General features: G+C 41.2%; 1 long non-coding RNA gene across 5 annotated transcripts in view; it reads right to left on the reverse strand.

The window, feature by feature from the left end:
- Nucleotides 1–11,772, reverse strand: part of LOC139039533 (uncharacterized) — a 75,005-nt gene that overhangs the window by 33,953 nt on the left and 29,280 nt on the right. The window lies entirely within an intron of this gene.

The raw sequence follows: 11,772 nt of genomic DNA on the forward strand, positions 1-11,772 counted from the left end.
TATTTTTCCATGATACCAATCCTAAACAAGATTGATATTGTTTAATTCAGCAAACCTGTATTGGATCTCCTACAAGGCATCAGGTGAGGTTCTAAGGGCCAGGAGTAATAGGATGAATAAGATAGAGTGCTGTCCTCAAGGATTTGCAAGGTAACAAGACAGAATTTATTTTTATGGTAAATTCATTCAAAGCTTTTCCTTGAAAGGTCTAAACATGTATCACCTTTAACTCTACTCATGGACTCCTCATATCCCTCTGCCTACCAGCTGGAGCAAAGACTCTCCCAAGTATAATTCCAAAGCAGTATAATAAGTGCATAGAGTGTTAGTGAAGGAAAAAGGGTACTAATCCAAGAAGGGGAAGGGTGATGAGGATATGAGTGAATAGGTAGGTTTCCTAAAGGAGAAGACTGCTCAGTTGAGTTATAAAGGATGTAAGGAGTTTATTAAGCCACTGATCCTCAAAAAGTGTAGACTTCATAGCAGCAGCATCAAGGTTATCTGAGAACTTGTTAGAATTATTCATTATTGGGCTCCACACCAGAGTGACTGACTCAGAATCTCTGAGGGTGGGAGTCAGCAATCTGAATCTTAAGAAGGTGAATCTGATGTAATAGGTAAGGTTTGAAAATTACTATATTAGGGCAAGTTTTCAGGCAGTAACACAGTAAGAGGGGCTGCTGCTTTTTCATGGAGTGAATTGTGTAAGCAAACACTTGGAATGATTGTGGTAGATCTCCCAGCTGCTCTGAGGATGGGTTGTTAAGAGCTCCCAGTTGCATTCTTCTGAGAATTGTTCTCAACCTATGGGAAAGAACTTGCCTGGAAATGCCTAAGTTACTGCTCTTTCCAAAAGTGGTCCACCACCAATAATACACTGATATGGCCAGTCCCCTTACCTCAGGGTAGGAAAGCTTCATGGTATAATTCATGCTCCAAAAGCTCCCTATAGGACCAGCTGAACCCATATCTTGGCCTGGCCTCCTTCCCTGCCCTGTTGTGCTTCCCTTGTTCCAGTCCAGGTTTCTCCTGAAAGCACTTCCTCAGTAAATACTGACACAAGAATCCACATCTCAGGCTGTTTCCAGGGAACCAAACCCAAGACAGTGGTTTACAGCATAGGAATGCTTGGAGAACTTCAAAGGGTTGCATTGATGGAGCATAAAGTGTAAGTTCTGACTGGTAATATTGGGAGGAGCCAGTTTATAGACTGGCCAACAAGGTTCTTTGGGCAACAATTCCCAATACCATCAAAATTCACAGGAGCATTCATTGAACTTCAATACATACCAAGTACTGATGTGAATAGAGGGAGGGAAATCACTCAAATACCACCTTGATTGGCAAGGAAAGTATCTTCCTTGTTTACAATAAATAATAATTCACATCCCATCTCTCACCAGTCACCAAAAATAAGGAGACTCCTAGATCCAAACCACAGAGGTCAGGGGCTCTGTGATCATTTGTAGAGACTTATTCTTGGTGATATGGAAGGGAGAGAGATAAAGTGAAGAGCTGGGGTAACCCTCTAAGCAATGCAAAATTGTAAGGGATTAGACACTGGGTTGAGGATGGCAACCAAAGGAAGTATATTCAAAATGGGCCAATCATGGACTTCATTTTTCCTTCTGTGTCTTCTTTAGATTCTTCTTCCCTTAACTCTGGGAGCTCCTGTCAGTGCAAACTACTAGGACCACACTCCCAAACTATCTAGGGGACATTAATAGTTCAACAGATTCTTTCCTTCTGAAGCCCTCTGCTTCCCCTTTTACTTCACCAGTGATTGCTCCTAACCAGGATATCTTTCCCATCTATTCCAGGGCAGTCTGAGAATCAGGTCAACATTCCAAGCTTCTCCCCTTCTCCAGTCACCCAAATAACCACACATACCTTTAGAGCATGCTCTAAGGGTTTTTTATTCCTGTCAGAACAGTGAAAAACAGGGCAGGAAGATGCACTAGATTATTATTTTGACATTTTGATTGTGTGTCTTCCCCAGCATCCATTTTCTCTTATTATAGCAACCATCCTCAGTTTCTTTTTAACAGTCCTCAATGCCTTCCCTTCCAATTCATTTATCCTGGAAGGGTCCATTACTATTTCCACCAAACATGGCGGCTCTATTTGGAAAACATGAAGGGATGGAGACTCGGTAGCTACCATGCCCCCACAAACAGAGACAATGAACTTCCAGAAACTATACAAGAACACTGAGCAGAATGGTAGCACTGCAGGTGAAGGAAAACTGCTCGGTCCCTGAATTCAGCCATGTCTGAAGCCACAGCTACCCTCAGGTTTTCAGCACTGTGAAATATTAAATTCTCTTTTTCTCTTTAACCTTCTTCAAGACAATTTTCTTAGCCCTTTCAACAGAGAGTCCTAACTGATCTAAGATGTCTTCCATTTTTCAGATAGTATATATGACTATATATAAAGCTAATCTTCCTTTGGCTTCACTAACTGAAGGACCTTTAAATGTCTTCCTCTTCCTTCTTTCATTTATACACAGTATCCCAAACATGTGTTACAAGTATAATTGGATTGCTGCACCATACAAAATGTAAAAGGAATGAGATGCTCCATGGTCACATAAATGTGGACATTCCTTCCTTCTGCAAAGTTAGATGAGTTCCTTTACTGAAGGACTTCTGAGCGTCTTTAGCCTATGACTTATGTGCTAAATCTGCAAGTGTATGCATATGTGCTAAGTCACTTTGCTGTGCTGTGCTCCCGCTCAGTCGTGTCCAACTCTTTGCGACCCCATGGACTGCAGCCCACCAGGCTTCTCTGTCCATGGAGATTCTCCAGGCAAGAATGCTGGAGTGGGTTGCCATGCCTTCCCCCAGGGGCTCTTCCTGACCCAGGGATTGAACCCATGTGTCTTATGTCTCCTGCACTGGCAGGCAGGTTCTTTACCACTAGCACCATCTGGGAAACCCCAAATCTCCAAGTGAGGGTCAAAATGTGTCTCATTCCCCTCATGTGAGTGACTGTAGAAATGCTATTTTCATGGAGTAACTGTGGGGCAAGATTACATGAAATACATTTCAGAAAATGGGTATCCAGTTGAAATTCCAGGCTTTTTTCTACTCCAAACTGCTTAGCATTAAGGGATCATTTAACTCCCACCTGGGCTTTTGATCATTCCATCTGGTGTGCTCCCAAAGGGTTCTACCCAAAAATAAGGTTGGAGGACTGGGTAAAAGGGAATTATAAGCAAAGGAGAGGGATAAATAAGGGTTGTCCATGCCACCCCAATGTGGAAGAAATTTTCATTACCCTTGGGCAGATTGTAGGTCTCCAATGTAATATGGTCATTTTTATCTTCACTGCTTCATGCAGTGTACATTTGTTGAACTTAAGAATATATCTATTAGGGAGGTGGGAGGGGGGACCGGGATGGGGAATACATGTAAATCCATGGCTAATTCATTTCAATGTATGACAAAAACCACTGAAATGTTATAAGGTGATTAGCCTGCAACTAATGAAAATAAATGGAAAAAAAAAAAAAAGAATATATCTATGAAAACTTCTAAAACACACACACAAAAACAAAAAACAGAACCAAAATCCTCTGCCCAGAATACAAAAACTACTACAGCAGTTAATTACCTTGAATACATCTGAGCAGAACAGATTTTAGAAAGGCACTTATAAGGTTTTGGCTGTACTTTCTAAAATGTTTTTGATGGGCTTTTCATGTTTTAAAAGTCTGACAGCTGCTCCTGAAAATGAAATACTGTTTGTCAGCAAGCTACAGTTAACTCATTTCAATAAATAGGTAATTTGTTCCCTTAGAAAACAGTTGAAAGCATTCAATGACATTTGAGTGGAAAGAAAAACTGAGTAATTTTCAGATGGGGGAGGAAAAAAATCTTACATGCCATTTCACCCCAAGCTCTCTGAAAGTAAGAGAGGGATTGGACACATGAGGGCAGACTATTTTGGTATCTCCAGTGAAAAGGATCAAGATGTAAATGAGTTTCTTTTACAGCCTGACTTAGTGAAAAGAGGCCACAATATGAAAACCTGATTCCTCTGTGTGGCCTTTTGCATTCTCTTTAAACAGACATGTCATCTAAAGCATCTCTTTGAACCTTACACTTCCCTGCTTTAAGAGATATTCTAACTGTGGATAACGTGGAAATCAGACATTTTCTTCCAAGAGCTTCTCAGTCAAGATAATGCCTCCTCTAACACTCCTCTGATGCAGCCAGCAGTTTACTGGACCAGATCAGAGATCATTCTAGTTTCCTCCAGCCTTTGGTACTCCCAGTTGCATGTGTATCCACTCCACAGTTGGACATAGAAACACACACGATCTACATCTCATCAGGAAAACAGAAACCACTGAGATATTTCAAAACACAAAGGACTTGGGAGTTCCTTGGTTGTCCAGTGGTTAGGACTCTGAGCTCTTACAATGGCGGCCCAGGTTCAGTCCCTTATGGGAGAACTAAGATCCCACAAGCCACACAGTGTGGAAAAAAAAAAAAAAATATATATATATATATATTATATATATATATTTTTTTTTACTTAAAATATATATATATATCTGTTGCTTTTTGGGGGTTTTTTGCCCAGTCCAGTCCACCCCTTTCCTCCTGAGATGGCAAGCCACTTTCAGTGACACTTTTTCTAACCCACAGCTGAGAATGAGGGGATGTTACCTTTCCTGAGAAAATACTCAGTTCAGGAAGCAAGGATGGGTCTCTCCCAGCCTCCAGGCTCTTCTCCCCATTACCAGCTTGTGGCTGGGCACAGCCAGGGCAGGGCTGTACGGCTGGCAGTCGCCATGTACCCGAGCAAGGACTAAAGCCATTCTTCCAGAGACAAGGTGGTTCAAAGAGACCCTTAAAACGGGGTGAGGTGGGGAGTGACACAAACAGGGGGAAAAAAAAAAACACTTGTTTGATGGGAGAGTTTTCAGGCTTTTTTTTTTCTGTGTTTTCCAAGTTTGTCATTAGCTCGTTCCTCAAGAGGTCTGGTCTCTCCATCTCTCCTACACGAGAGTTCGTGCTCTCTCTCTCTTGTTGGTTTTTTTTTTTTTGGTTGTGTGTGTGTTTCAGTGTTTTTCAAAAGAACTTTGTGTTTGCCATTGGTGGGCAGCGCTGGTCTCGGAGGCTGGACCCCCATGTAGCAGGGTTGGGACAAGGGGCAGGCCCACGGCTGCTGAGAGGATCTCTGCATTTAAAGCCTTTGAGAATAAGTTACTGCATTTCCCAGGGTGCGGGGTGGGGGTTGGCAGAGGGGTTCCTGGTGGCGGCTTCGCCGCAGGGGCTGCCCTGTCAGGTGAGGAGAGGGCGAGGAGGGAGCGCTGTGAGGAGAGTAAGCTGTGAGGAGAGTAAGTCGGAGCATCTCTCCCTGCCCACCTCCAGTTTGGTTAGAGTTTCGTGGACTCCCTGTCCATCCCAGGCTTCAGCCTTGGGAATCAGCTGAGTATTTGGGAAGAGATTGTTAGCTGTATGGTGCTCTAGCCAAGGAGGTAGGAAGAAGAAGGGGAAGCGGCAAAGTTTGTTTTCCTTCCCTCTTCTTTGTCTTGGGTTTTCTTGTTTCCCTTTCTTCTTCCTTTATATATATATAAATACACACAAAGGGCTTAATATAGGAAATTGGTACCACAGGTGTTGGATGACTAAAATAGGAAGAAGGGAGCTGTGAGGTAGACTAGGCAAGAAGCAGTTACTACCCTAAGACTGAAAGAAGAAAAGGCAGAGAGGAGTTTACAAGAGCCTATGAGCATGAACCAGGAGCCTTAGGAATTGGTGCTTAGCCCTCTAAGGCCAGGGCACATCAGTGGCCATGGCTGGTACCCCAAGAGGGTATGAAGACACTGTTCTTAGGGTGCTAAAAGTAGAGTGTGGAACCAACTTTTGCTGCTAGGGCCTCCTACTATGTTGTCACTGCTGTTGTTTAGTTGCTAAGTTATGTCTGACTCTTTTACGACACCATGGACTGTGGCCCACCAGGCTCCTCTCTCCATGGGATTTCCCAGGCAAGTATACTGGAGTGGGTTGCCATTTCCTTCTCCAAGGGAATCTTCCTGGATCAGGGATTGAACCTATCTCCTGCATTGGCAGGTGGATTTTTTTTTAACCACTGACCACCAGGGAAGCCCACTTCACACTGTAGAAATAGGTAAAACAGGAGAGAAGTCCTCTCCCTCTTCCTTACTTTCCAGTCTCTCTCTAGTGCCCCTATTGGCAGACCCTAAAAGACAACAGGGACTTCCCTGGTGGCTCAGTGGTAAAGAATATGCCTGGCCAATGCAGGAGATGCAGGTTTGATCCTTAGCTTGGGAAGATCCCTTGGAGAAGGAAATGGCAACCCACTACAGTATTCTTGCCTGGAAAATCCCATATGGACACAGGAGCCTGGCAGGCTACAATCCACAGGGTCACAGAAGAGTTAGACAGAGCTTAATGACTAAATAAAAAGAGAACATCCTTGACAAAGAAGTCATAGGAGAGTTGACTTGGAGCTGAGGGAAAATAGGTAAATGACAAATTCTCCTAAGGGAAAGATAACTGACTTTGGGCAAGTTGCATAAACTCACTGACATTAATTTCCTATTCTGGAATAGTTACATCTATCTTGGATGGTAGTGTCATGTATACAAATAGATAATCTAAATAAAGGGCTTGGTATAGTGCCTGTCCCATAATAGATTCCCAATAAATAAAAATTGACTTCCTTCTTTTCCTCCCTTATTCCTCATCTTTCTTAGTGGAATAAAAGGCTTTCTACCTTGTGACTGGACTCTCAGGCATCAATCAACACCTGTAAGCTCATTGGCAGGGCAATATTTCCTCTAAGTTGGAAAGGTTTTATTAGCCTAGCAAGATTCTCAAGTTTCAAGGAAGAGATAAGCAAATTGCTTCTAATTCATTGTTTACAATTAATTCATTGTAAGGATACATGGGAAATAGAAAGGGAGGTCTTAGAAGAGCAGCTTCCTGCTCAGGAATGTGTGGTAAACTTCATAAGACACCAGGAAAATCTGCCTAACTTTGCTAGGGACAAGAATTTTTGCCTGTGTGACCTAACTGTTCTTCACTTCACATTTGTGTTTCCTCCAAATTGTGAATTTAAATGCTGACTTTTGCCCCTCTAGGTATGAAGTGTTGCTACTGAGCAGAGTTCACAGCAAGTCTTCTCAAAGGGTATTGACCTCTGAAACCCAGCCTACATGGGACCGATTCCAGTTCATGTAACTGCCCCTGTATAATCAGTTGAGCTAAGGCAGCAAGGTTCAGCTTGATCTCTGAAAGGCCCTCTCCTAATTCATCCACCACAAAGCAAAAAAACTAAGTATTTTCCCCACAAACTAGACCTGATTGGCTCTTTCTGTCCTAACATAAAGAAATATTTTCTACTCTTTTCTCATAACTATCCTGTTCCAGAACTATTTCTCATTGAGCAAAGTTTCATGAAGCACTGTGAGAAGCAGTGTACTAAGAGTCCACCAAGATAAGTGGATTTCTAGGAAATAAGATGATTTGTCTTTCAACCACACCATGACATGGATCTCAGAAGTGGGGAACAAAGCCAAAGAGAAGGAAATAATGCCTAGATTTTTAAACTGAAGGATTACATGACTGTGGTATTAACAGAAATAGAGAAAACAATGATTGGGTTTTCTTGTGATAAATGAGTTGTAGAAAACTTGAAGAAGGTACTTATGGAGAGTCCAAATACATCTTTAAGCATGATATAGAGATAAGAGCTTTGAAAAATCAGAGAATGAATGAATGAATGAATCCTGTCTTATTTTGTTTTATTTTTAGTGCAATGATTTCTAAGCTTTCTGGTATCGTATGCCACTTTGAACATCTAATCACAGCTATATATGCTCAGTAAAAAAGCAAAGAAAATGTCCAGATGTATATATAGCTAAATAGTACATAAACTTTTAGAAGATCTTTAGAACTTGCAGGTTAAGTTCCACCATCTCACCCATGTAATGAAAAATTATAGAAAATATAAAAATTGAAAGCCCTGAATCTGTACTGAGTTAGAACTTAACATTTCTTGTAAATCACCTTCTTCACCCCCAAACAAGCTAAAATTCAGTGTGTGCCAAATAGCTTCTTTCCTGGCAAAGCTTTTGATAGATAATGAGAAACAAGGCAGGGCAATTCAATGATAAGAGCTTCTAACAATTGCCAGCAAGAAAATAACCCAAGGTGTTCATTTTCTCAATTACTGCAAAGTTCCTTTACTTATCGGATGGCTGAGTGCTCCTGAGAAAACCTTGGGGCTAACTGTACATATCCTGGCTTATCCAGTGCACCCTAAGCCCAGAGGCAGCAGCTAGCAATTATATTTCACCAATTGATGTACAATCATAAATTTACAGGCTTGATGGTCCAATGAGGCTCCCTGCTATGTGAAATAATGAATAGGAAATTGTCAGAATAATTAGTCAAGTCAGACCTTGCAAATCTACCTGTGTATTGAAAGTAAAGAAATAAATAAAAATGCCTGTCTTTTGACAGAATTAGAGATTGAAAGGTGGGATGTGAAAAAGAAATGACAAGGTCAAAATACTGCTTTTTGCCATTTTTGCTGAATTTAGCTCCCTACCTATACAGAATCCAGTGTGTGCCTCTCAGATCCTCCTACAAAGTACCAGGATTTATTCCTATTATTCCAGCCACTGGAAATACTGCTATTTCTACAGAAATTGCCCTTAGCTGGAGTCAGCTGTTTTGGTCAAGGTCAGACTCTTACTAAGAAGGAAGTAGGGAAGTTCATACTAAATAAGTGGTCAGTTCCAGATTATAAAGGTCTAGTCTCTCTTGCCAGAATAAGACACAAATCAGAAGGGTCAACCCGTCTTCAAAGCTCCCTAAGGGGTTGGCTGAATATTACACTGAATATTACAGATATTACACTGTAGACCGACTTTTCTTTCTGCCCATTCCTAGCTATTTCCCTAAGAATGCTCCCTACCAGAAGTTGGTACCAACTGCTATCCGAGTATGCTTTTCAGAAAATCCAACTTGCAGAATTGTCAAATCATATATCAGTGTCAGGATTATAACAAAGAAATGTCTTTAACAAGGAATAATCTATTCAATTCAAGAAGTATTTTTGTATGCCTACTATGGACAAGGCAATTCTACACCAAAAGTTAGTTTTTTCTTGAGATTTTCCCTTGAGAGATTTTTTTAGCTTTTTTTTTTTTCTTGATTTGGTTTGGTGTAGTCAATCAAATATACATAGACACTAACTTCTGAGCTGACCCTTCTGAGTAAATTTACCTACTTCTGGATTTTCTCACAGTCTAAACTAAAAGAGAAAAATATAAAAAATGAAAAACTTAAAAAATACACCAAAAGAGAAACTATTGATGATGAAAGTCAAGACTATTTCTGTTACATTTGAAGTACATAATTATGTGTACAACTTACCTATAAATTCAAATAGGTCAGGGAAAGGCATGAAAGGTCTATATATATATATATATACACATATCTATATATATAAAGGTGATATTTGATATAAATATCATAATATATTGTGAACACAATAAAGGACACCACAATCTCTATTAACTAGGAAGACCAAGAGAGGTGAATGGATTATATGAATTATATATGTTAAAGGATATAACAAGTGTTATATAGGTATAGTTCTAAATGCTGCAGGTGAATCCCACTTGTGCAAATCTGATACTTGAAACCTAGACTAATATAAAAGATGGAGAGTGATTTTAAAATAAATGTGAGACTGATGGGATCAAGATAGTAGAATAGGAAGATTCTGAGCTCACCTTCCCTCACAAACATTTCAAAACTACAAATAAATACAGAGCAACATTCTCTGAGAATGATCTGAAGACTAGTAGAATGGCTCTCCTACAGCCAAGGCTCCAAAGAAAGAACCACATGGAGCGTGGTAGAAAGGGGAGAAGTGATCTAGTCAGGCAGGACCCACACCCCTAGCAGGTGACCCATAAGAGGAAGAGGATATCACAGGCTTGGGGAGCTTCCCTTTGAAGTCAGGGGTTCAAGCAACAGATTAGGCAACCCAGCTGTGGGGTCTAACACCAGGAAGTCAAATCGACTTAACTGTTTTGAATATCAGTGGGGCTTAACAGAGGGGTGTGAAAAACCAAGACTTCACTCTCAATGAACGCCTGCACAGGTTTGCTGTCTCCCCATCTCAGCACAGAAGCAGCAGACTGAAAACTGCCTCATGCTCTGGCCATCCTGCCAGGACAGCCCACAGGCCCTCCACCACATCAGCTTCCTGCTCCAGCCCCGCCTGCCTCCCCACTAAGGAGGAGGCTGCCATAGCCAATGTGTGGGCATGCATCAGAGGAGGACGGGAGCCAGCTTGGGCCCCAGCCCTGCCTCTAGCCAGGGCAGAAACTGCCATTGCGGGTGTGCGTATACACAAAGGCAAGAGCAAAGCCAGCTCAGGAGGCCAGCTCCAAGCCCTTGAGCCCTGGCCATCCCCCCAACCACAGCAGAGATTATTACTGAGCCCCAGAGAAGCCCCGGCTCACACCTGGCTCTATGATAGCCTCTCCATCCCTAGCCACACCTTGCACCAAGACACCAACTGCAGCACAGCCAGGAGAAGACATGGTCTATGTTCACTTCAGATCTGGCTCTTCCACCTAAACCATCGGGAACACCCGGACTGCATAGGAACACTCTCACACAAGGACATGCCTTCGAGACCAGGATAGGCAACTGTGTCAATTAATTTCATGGAAACAAAAATAGAATACTACTCAACCAGAAAAAGAATGAAATTTTGCCTTTTGCAACAGCATGGATGGACCTGGAATGTATTATGCTTAGAAATAAGTCATACAGAGGAAGACAAATACTATACTATCTCACTTATATATGGAATCTAAAAACTGAATCAAACAAATATAACAAAAATGGAAACAGACTCACAGATAAAGAGAATAAACTAGTCATTACCAGTGGGCAAGAGAAGTTGGGTGAAACAGATAGGGAAAGGGATGTGAGGTACCAACTACTAGGTATAAAATAAATAAGATTCAAGGATGTAATGTACAGCACACAGAATATAGTCAACATTTTATAATAACTTCATCTGGAGCATAATCTATAATAACATCAAATCACTATGTTGTATGCCTAAAAATTTAAAAATTGCTAAAAGATTTTTAAAATATTTAATTGAAATATATCCCAAATTTTAAAATATATTTATAATAACCTTTTTATCAGCATATTTTATAGATCTTTTAGTTTTTAAAATCTCCCTTTCTGCCCTAACTTCTGTATAAATACCATGACTGTTTTCATTTTTAACTGATATTGTGATTTATAATAAGAAATATATATTTTGTCTTTGTCCTCTTTTCTGTCACAGAGTTCAGAATTTTCTAAGTGATGGAAGCAATAAAGATGTCTTTTGTTATATTTAATAAGGTGATTTTGGGACACCCCCCCCCCAACCTAGGAATGGGGGCTGATTAGCAGGAGAACCTAACATGTGCTTACAGGTTTGGAACTTTAGTCCAATCCCCTGACTTCTTAGAAGGGGAGAGGAGCTAGAAATTGAATCACCAATGGCCATTAACTGCATCCTTCAGGCCTGTGTAATGAAACCTCCGTAAAAATCCAAAAGGATAGGGTTTGGAGAGCTTCCAGCTTAGTGAGCAATGGCGATTTGGGGAGAATGGCTCACTCTGAGAGGGCATGGAAACTATGAGCCCGTTCCTATACCTTTCCCTCTGCTTGTCTTCCATCTGGCTGTTCTTGAATTATATCC

Source organism: Odocoileus virginianus, chromosome 18, assembly GCF_023699985.2.
Source record: "Odocoileus virginianus isolate 20LAN1187 ecotype Illinois chromosome 18, Ovbor_1.2, whole genome shotgun sequence".
Taxonomy (NCBI): Eukaryota; Metazoa; Chordata; class Mammalia; order Artiodactyla; family Cervidae; genus Odocoileus; species Odocoileus virginianus.